Source organism: Austrofundulus limnaeus, unplaced genomic scaffold, assembly GCF_001266775.1.
Source record: "Austrofundulus limnaeus strain Quisiro unplaced genomic scaffold, Austrofundulus_limnaeus-1.0 Scaffold1441, whole genome shotgun sequence".
NCBI classification, from domain to species: domain Eukaryota; kingdom Metazoa; phylum Chordata; class Actinopteri; order Cyprinodontiformes; family Rivulidae; genus Austrofundulus; species Austrofundulus limnaeus.
In genome coordinates, this window is record NW_013953843.1 from 54,546 (window position 1) to 64,171 (window position 9,626).

A 9,626-nucleotide genomic window follows, 5' to 3' on the forward strand; every position below is an offset into this window, starting at 1 on the left:
TTAGACAGTTGTTGCAATACATTCAATGCAATGCACTGTCCTTTTTTTCTTTTTTCTTTTTTATCTTCAAATTCCTTATTGTTTTTTTTTTCATTGCTGTCATCTGGGACCCCAGTATCTATCTTTTTACCTTGTAAACTCATTTGGAAGGACAATAAAAACTAACTGAACCATTGTTCTGATGCATCCATTGATGCCACTTGAATAATACCAGCTGAAAAGAAGAAAAAATCATGTTAAAAATGTAATGAATATTTTTTTTTACATAATAAATCACAAATGATTAAACAGACACTTAAACTGTAGCTCAATTTTCTTTGAAGGACAGAACAAAGAGCTAGGTAAAAGTTTGACTTTAAGAAAGCTTTTTAAAGAACACAGTTTAGTTCAGTTAGAAAACATGACTTGTATGGTCAAGACGTCATGTGAAAAGAGGGATCGTTCATGCTACAATGACTTTCCAGGTTTGGGCAGAAAGACTATTTTTGCCATCTTCCACCCAACTGGTTCATAACRGTTTGCAAGACAAGCAACATATATTCTAGTAATTGTGTCCAGAAAGAATTCCAGTCCTCTTTGAAAGAGAGGTGAGAAAATATCATCTGGYCCAAAAACTTTAAACGGGTCAAACATGTTAATTGCCCATTTTATTTGCCTTTAAAAGTAATACTAGCAGCTCGGCTCTGATCAACCTCTGTTGAATTTAAATCAGTGACTGTGACAGGCTGTCTTTTCTGCCCCAGGAAACWATGGAGAAGTTGCTAAAGCACACTTGTCTGTACAGTTGGAACAAAGTTTTTCAAAGTTCAATATGTAAATAAACACCACTTTGAAATATCATATATATCCCTGTAGTAGTTTATCAAGGGTTCAGGAGCCCAATTGGCAAAAATACCCAGTTTTCAAACCACAGAAAATAATAAGTCATTAATTTTCTGCCTGTTACAACYTAACCAGTTTTTWAAAAAAAAAATAAAACAAAAGAAAAAGAGATTACAATTGAGCTSTCTTAATGACAGACTTATCAGTTCTAAGGCAAATTGACTGACATTAAGCGATAAAACTAACTAACGAGCTTGTTTCTAAACAAGTGAGGTAAAGGCAGGTTTACGTTAAAACACATTCAGGGTTGTAATGAGTGGATGTYTGGGTCAGAGTAAAAGAGGGAGAGAGAAAAAGAGACTGAGGTGGAATGAAGGCTGAGAGGTGACAAACAAAAATAAACTAAAATTATGGGTTTTCCTTAAACCAATGAGCATGCGTGAACTGCAGGCATTTAGCCGACCCCAGACAGACAAAGGACTGATGTTGTTTTACCATGTCAGACTGTGTCTTTAAAAGTCTTGAATTCTTTTCTTTTCTAAACTTACATCTTTTGTTGTTTATTCAGATTGAGGAGCTGCAGGTTGTCAAAGATCAGCTGCRTTTTTCTGAGTTCAGCTCTGAAGTCCAACCCCTCCCATCTGAGACATCTGTACCTGAATCTCAACAACCTGCTYGATCCCGATGTTGAGCAGCTGTTGGATCTTCAGAAGAGTCCAGATTACAGTCTGGAGACTCTGAGGTCAGTAGAAGGTTGGAGTGGTTCCTGTTGATTCAGCAGAATTGAACTAAAGCCAGTTCGTCTCAAAACAAAAACCCAGTGTTTCCTGTAAAACTGCGGCTTCTCAGTAACTGTATTTCTGAAGGAACTTATGAGAGAAGAACAGGAACTGAGAGGACAACAGAGACTGGTTTCAGGATTGAATAGAAGGACAAGAAAAGAAGTAAACAGCAAGTATTACTGGAAGGAATGAAGCCAACTCAAAATAAGATCTGATGTCACCATGTGGTTTCACAGCTGACCTGTTAGAGCTTGGAGGATGTTGAAATGACTGTCAGCTACTACCACACCACATCTGATCTCAGTATCTGGAACACTGTAACTAACACTGTTGGTTGAGTCCAACAGTTGCTGACAAAGTTTGAACAAAAATGTTGCTCAATGTGTTGTGATTGAAGTTTGTGTCTCTAAAATACTTGTTTCTTCTGTTGTTTCTTCTTCTCTCTACAGCTGGAGGTCTCAACCTTTCTTAAGAAGGCTCTGAGCTTTTATTGTGTTTTTCTGGAAGAAGAGGAGCTGTATCATGATGATCCACAGATATTGAAGCAGGAGTAGCTTGTATGCAGAGAGACTCTGGACTGAGAGCTTCATCCAGCAGTGATTGACAGAGGAATCAAAAGAAGTGGAGATGAACTGATCTGAGAACAGCGCTATTTTTGTAGAAAAATATTTTGCACATCTGTCTATCCCAGCATAATCCTGAGGCCAAGAGTCAGTGGCCTCTGCTGAGTCTGACCTAAATGTCATCAGGTTTTATGGCCCCGTTGTTTTTCTTATGTTTTCTCTCAGATGAAGTGTTTTATGTTCAGGACAAGCTCTTCTAGAAGTAATCACTTTTGCACTCTAGAATAGTTTACCAGTTGTTATATTCTCCTTGTCCCAAACCAGGCACCAAACATTGTCATCTCAGTTAACATATGGATGTCCGACTACAAAGAAAGGTCTCAAAAATGGCCTTGATGCACAAATTTTCAAATAAAGAGCTGCACAGTCCTGTTACAATTTTCTGTTGTAGGGCTACTTCTCGAGTGAAGAAACAAGATTTACTGCCTCGAAGCAGGCCTCGGACAGGCCTACTGAGAAGGCAGGAAATCTGTCACAAACTATTTAGGCCATGACATGCCATTTCAACCTAGAAGAGAATTTCTCAGTTCTCTTAATCAGATAATGAACAGAACAATCTTTTCTGTTTGCGATTCATTTGTTGTTTAACTAAGAATGTTTATGCATTTGTTAAATCATATAATGACTGTCACAAAGAAAGTGGAATTACTTCTACTCTTTTATCGTGCCTAAAAGATTAATTAATGGTATAAAAATCACAGAGAAAATCATTACCATGTTTTCATTGTGTTTTTATTTTACTGGAAACAGTAATATGATTGTGAGTTTTTCTTGAGAAAATCTTTCATTTATCTGGACTAACAAAAGGTTCAGACTGATTATTTAAACAGAAATGTTAATTAATCATCATAAATGTTTTACAGTGATTTCTCTTAGAGTCTTACCAGAGGAAAAGTTGAAAAGAAATGTTATCATATTCTGTTAAACAACCACAGAATTTATCCTTGGCTGGCGCCTGGCTGGCAAAGCCTCATCTTTCTTCTTTTCCCGACTCATTCTTAACGCCTGAGGGCGGAACCAAAGTCATCCGCTTCTATTACTAACACGGACGTCTTTGAGTGAGGGAACACTTCTTCCTGGATGCCGAACTGGGAAGTAACGCTGGGTTTTCTCCCAGGAGAAACCAGCTTGGCCCGATAGATCTGGCCCATAAGCCAATTAGGGGGATCTAACGGCCAGGGCAGAGGCAAGCCGCCGACCGTCCCACACTGAGACTCAAGTCTCTAAGTGTTTTTCAACTCCCGAGGGGAGAATTTTATTTTGAAAGGAGAAACCAGATGCATCAGCTTGAATCTTTCTGGCGAAGATCGAAGCAGACGAAAGTTGCCTAAAATAACACTTTTCGCCGAGGAACAGAGAGCGGGCCGATCAAAACGTTCCCTGASTGATCGGAGGTGAAGCAGTGACTACCCAGGGTTTGGTTAAGAAGCCAGCAACAGGTAACGCTGTCATGTTCTGGGTGACGTGTCGTGGAGATCTCAGCGCAAAGAGGACGTGCTGATCCGGTTGTAACACCCTTAACAAAATAAGAGTAGTAGAACACCAAGCTTATTTTCATCCTTTCCTCTATTCTTTATTTGCCAAAACTTAAGCTAAAGAGTGTGAGTAAATTGTTTGTTTGTTAACATCAGAACTGACGTTTACTGTTCTATATAAGTAATCTGAGTTTAATGTGAATTAAAATTCGGACGCGAGTTTTATCTCATTTAACTTTGAGGCTTGTTATAGGAAAACCACAATCAAGTGTACTTATGATCTGTTCAGTTTGTGTAAATAAATGATTGCATAGTCTTTTATGAATCAACTTGAACTCGTCTGAACATTCCCTTATTGTGTCACTTGTCACTTTGCACAGTCAAGATATTAAAGTAATGAGAAAATACCTTGGTAAAACTTTCCTCATAACCTTGTTATGAGAGATATGTAGGAAGGCTTATTTCACCATAAGCCTACCTCCTACAGTGTATTGCAATTTCAATAAAACAAACTCAGACAGCAAGACAAAATCATACAAGTCAAGTTGTATGGATTGTCTGTAATTTACATGGATTTTCCCTCATTTTTCAGGTACAGATTTTTTTAAGTTAAATTTTTTTCAAAAACTGTTTCAAATTTATTTTACATTTCAGAGCCTGTGAAAGTTAAAAACACCAACAAATAACATCACATGGCAACATAGAAATAAGCTCTCCTGTCCTCATTTCCTGCTGCAGGTGCTGTTATCTCCATGACCGGCAGTCTGCTTGCTTCCTGATGACCGAGCTTCTCACCCTGTCTCTAAGGGACACCCTGCAGAGGAATATCATTTCYGCCACTTGTATCTGCGATCTTGTTCTTTTGGTCACTACTCAAAGCTCATGACCATAAATGAGGGTAGGAATGTAGATTGATCAGTAAATCGAGAGCTTTGCCTTCTGGCTCAGCTCTTGTTTTACCGCAACAGATTGGTACAATGCCCACATCACAGCAGAACCAGCACCAATCCGCCTATCAATCTCCCGCTCCATTCTTCCCTCATTTATGAACAAGGCCTCAAGATATGTAAACTCCTCCACTTGGGGCAGGACCTAAGGCCACCAAAACAGATCCCCATAACACATTGGCTGCACCTAGAAATTCTGTCCATAAAAGTTATGAATAGAGTTGTTGACAAAGGGAAACCTTGGCAGAGTTCACCTCCCAATAGAAACGAGCCATATTTACTACCGGAATGGGGACCAGGCTCTGACGCCGGGTGCACAGGGACCTAACAGCTTGAATCAACGGGACTGATACCCCATACTCCTGGAGTTCCTCCCACAGGACTCCCAGAGGGACATGGTCAAATGCCTTCTCCAAGTCCAGAAAACACATGTAGACTAGTTGAGCCAACTCCCATATACTCTCTAGGACCCTGCTGAGTGTGTAGAGCTGGTCCAGTGTTCCATGACCAGGATGACCAGGCTCTGCTTCCTCATGGAAGACATGCTGGTGGGATTGAGGGGGTCTTCAAAGTATTCCACACACTGACCAACAATGTCCCAAGTTGAGGTCAYCAATGCACCATSCCCACCATAAACATTGTTTGTGGTGAACTGCTTTTCCCCCCTGAGATGCCAGATGGTGGACCAGAATCACCTCAAAACCATACAGAAGTCTTTTTCCATGGCCTTTCCGAACACCTCCCATGCCTGAGGTTTTCCTTATTGACCACCTGAGCCACAATCTGCTTGAAATTTCGCTACCATCAGCTGCTTCTAGAGTCCCACAGGCCAAAAAGATCCAATAGACCTCCTTCTTCAGTCTGACAGCATCCCTTATCAACGGTGTCTTCCAGCGGGTTTAAGGATTGCCCCACGACAGGCACTGACAACCTTGGGGCCACAGCTCAGGTAAGCCACCTCGACAATGGAGGTACGGAACATGGCCCACTTGGACTTAATGTCCCCCAACTCCCCCGGAACATGTACAAAGTTTTCCCAGAGATGTGAGTTGAAGCTCAGTCTGACTTGAGACTCTGCCAGACATTCCCAGCAGACCCTCACTATACATTTGGGTTTGCAAGGTCTGAACGACATTCTCCCCCACCATCGAAGCCAACTCGCCACCAGTTAGTGGTCAGTTGACAGTTCCGCCCCTCTCTTCACCTGATTGTCCAAGYCATGCAGCCACAGATCAGATGAGACGACAACAAAGTTGATCATCGAACTGTGGCCTAGGGTGTTCTGGTGCAAAGAGCTCTTATGGACACCCTTATGCTTGAACATGGTGTTTGTTATGGACAATCCATGAACACAACACTGCTTGGGTTCAGAGCGGGGTCTGGGGCATTCCTCCCATCCACACCCCTCCAGCTCTCACTGTCATTGCCCATGTGAGCGCTGAAGTCCCCCAACAGAACAAGGGGGTCTCCATCAGGAGGGCTCTCCAGTATCTCCTCCAAGGACTCCAAAAGTGGTGAATAATCTGAAATGCTGTTAGGCGCGTAGGTACAAACAACAGTCAGGACCCATCCCCCAACAGGGAAGCAGAGGGAGGCTACGCTCTCATTCACCAGGGTAAACCCCAACATACAGGCACCAAGATAGGGGGCAATAAATATGCCCATTCCTGCTCTGTGCCTCTCAGCTAGGGAAACTCCAGAGTGGATGAGTGTCCAACCCTCTCGTGAAGGCTGGTTCCAGAGCCAGAGTGGTGCATCAAGGTGAATCCAACTAAATCTAATCAAAACCTCTCAACCTCACACACCAGATCAGGCTACTTCCCCACTAGAGAGGTGATGTTCCACATCCCTAGAGCCAGCTTCTGTAGACGAGGATCAGACCACCAGGGTCCTCGCCTTCGACCACTGCCCATTGCACCCGACCCTTCCCACAGGTATTGAGCCCATGGGAATGGGAACCTACATCTCCTCTTGGGCTATGCCGGGTTAGGCTCCATGGGCAAAAGCCTGTCCTCCAGGCACTTGCCAACGTGCCCCACCTCCAGTATTAAATTTTGGGCCAGCCACTCTGGGGGAATCCCATGGCGTTCAAAGGCCAGCTAAGAAATGTAGTCCTGCCAGCGTGTCCTGGGTCTTCCTCTGGGTCTCCTCCCTAGTCTATACAAAAAAAATTCTTAAAACTGAACATTTTCAGCAATTTCAAGTCATCTGTTCTAAATACTTATGATTATTAACAAAAAATGTTACATATTTATTAAAAGGTAGAATAGTGACTAGGGTTGGGAAATATTGGCAAAAAAATTATCATGATTTTTGATTGTGGTATCTAGCCGATGATTACTATGACGATTAATCCCCTAGAGTACCTGGAAGTGAGTCCCTGGACTCGCTCCTAATGGGGACTCCATTGTTCTGATAGGGGACTTCAATGCTCACGTGGGCAATGACAGTGAGACCTGGGAACATCTGGCAGAGACTCCTGTCAAAAGGAGCTTCAACTCACATTTCCAGGAGAACTTCAAACACGTTCCGGGGGAGGTGGGGGACATTGATTCTGAGTGGGCCATGTTCCGTGCCTCCATTGTCAAGGCGGCTTACCTGAGCTATGGCCATAAGGTTGTCTGTGCTTGTTGTGACGGCAACCCTTCGAACCGGCTGGTGGACACTGGCAATGAGGCTGAAGGAGTCCTATTGGGTCTTTTTGGCCTGTAGGACTCCGGAAGCAGCCGATAGGTATTGGCAATCCAAGTGGATTGCATCTTGGGTGGTTGCTGAGGCAAAAACTCAGGAGTGGGAGGAGTTTGGAAAGGCCATGGAAAAAGACTTCCGCGGGGTTTTGAGGCAATTCTGGTCCYCCATCCAGCATCTCAGGCGGGGAAGCATTTTGCCACCAACACTGTTTATGACGGGGATGGTGCGCTGCTGACCTCAACTAAGGACGCTGTGGGTTGGTGGGCAGAATACTTTGAAGACCTCCTCAATCCCACTAACATGTCTTCCCATGAGGAAGCAGAGCCTGAGGACCCTGGGTTGGACTCTCCATTCTCTGGTGCTGAGGTCACCGAGGTAGTTAGGAAACTCCTCTGTGGCAAGGCAACTGAGGTGGATGAGATTTGCCCGATGTTCCTTAAGGCTCTGGATGTTGTGGGGTTGCGTTAGTTGATGCGATTCTATAATATCGCATGGACATTGGGGACAGTTCCCCTGGCTTGGCAGACCGGAGTGGTGGTCCCCCTATTTAAAAAGGGGGACCGTAGAGTGTGTTCCAACTATAGGGAGAGCACACTTCTAAGCCTCCCTGGTGAGGTCTATTCAGGGGTCCCGGAGAGAAGGATCTGTCGGATAGCTGAATCTCAGATTCAGGAAGAGCAGTGTGGTTTTCGTCCTGGTTGTGGAACAGTGGACCAGCTCTACACCCTCAGCAGGGTCCTGGAGGGTGTGTGGGAGATGCCCAACCAGTCTACATGTGTTTTGTGGACTTGGAGAAGGCGTTCGTACATGTCCCTCAAGGACTCCTGTGGGGGGTACTCCGGGAGTATGGGGTACCAGGCCCGTTGATACGGGCTGTTAGGTCCTTTTACGACTGGTGCCAGAGCTTGGTCTGCATTGCCGGTAGTAAGTCGGATTCATTTCCGGTGAGAGTTGACTCTGCCAAGGTTGCCCCTTTGTCACTGATTCTGTTAATAAATTTAATYGACAGAATTTCTAGGTGCAGCTGAGGTGTTGAGGGGATCTGTTTTGGTGACCTTAGGATCATATCTCTGCTTTTTGTGGATGATGTGGTCCTATTAGCTTCATCTGATCGTGATCTACAGCTCTCACTGGAGCAGTTCACAACCGAGTGTGAAGTGGCTGGGATGAGGATCAGTGCCTCCAAATCCAAGACCATGGTCTTGAGCTGAAAAAGGGTAGGTTGTCTTCTCCAGGACGGGGAGGAGGTCCTGCCCCAAGTGGAGGAGTTTAAGTATTTTGGGGTCTTGTTCACGAATGAGGAAAGAATGGAGCGAGAGATCGACAGGCGGATTGGTGCTACATTTGCAGTGATGTGGGTGCTGCACCGGTCTGTCTTGGTGAGGCGGAAGCTGAGCCAGAAGGCAGTGCGCTCATAATCATGTGACACGAGGCCTCGTTACGTTACACAGGTGTTGAACTGTTTCAACTCAAGTCTTTTGAAAAGGACCTGATTCATATGAAAGCTGTGTTGTTTGTTTTAGAGGAGGTGCCATGTGAAAGAGTCTTCAAAACTGTAGAAGAGGAACAGATAGTTTATCTCAGCTGAAATTAATCAAAAACTAAGAGACCACTACACAGTTTCAGACGCAGTTGGAAGTCATTCCACCAAATATTTATTTCTGAACTCTTCCTGGGTTAAAACATTAATTTTGTTGTTTCTAAATAAATATGAACTTGTTTTCTGTGCATTATTTGAGGTCTGAAAGTACTGCATCTTTGTCGTCATTTTGACCATTTATTTTCTGCAAATACTAAAATTTTGCTTGGAATTCTGTAGACATGTCAATGGTTCACAGAATAAAAAATGTTCACTTTACACAAACATATACCTAAAAGGGTAAAATCATAGAAARTGATCATTTTAAAGTGCCCTCTTTTCCAGAGCTGTGTGTATATATGTTTTGTGTGTTAATAAACACCTCCTGAATAACATATATAATGTTTCAYTTGTGTTTAAATAAGGGTTCTGGGGCCCGTTGGCAAAAAACACCCAGTTTRTAAACCATAGAAAACAAGAGTCATTAATTATTTTTCTGCATGATACAACGTAACCAGGCTTTTATTGAAAACAAAAATATAAGAAAGAGGTTACAATTAAGCTCTCGTTTTAACAGACTAATCAGTTCTAAGGCAAATAAACTAACAAAGTGATAAGACTAACTAACAAGCTTACATAAAAACACATTTGGTGTGTGAGTGAGTGTGTGTGTGTGTGTGTGTGTGTGTGTGTGTGTGTGTGTGTGT

The 9,626-nt window shown here is 43.2% G+C and overlaps 1 long non-coding RNA gene across 1 annotated transcript; it reads left to right on the forward strand.

The window, feature by feature from the left end:
* Positions 1-1,411: 1,411 nt before the first annotated feature.
* Positions 1,412-2,602, forward strand: LOC106535394 (uncharacterized). Its single transcript, XR_001312438.1, has 2 exons — positions 1,412-1,564; positions 2,054-2,602. It is a non-coding gene; the product is annotated as an uncharacterized LOC106535394 (long non-coding RNA).
* The last annotated feature ends 7,024 nt before the right edge of the window (positions 2,603-9,626 follow it).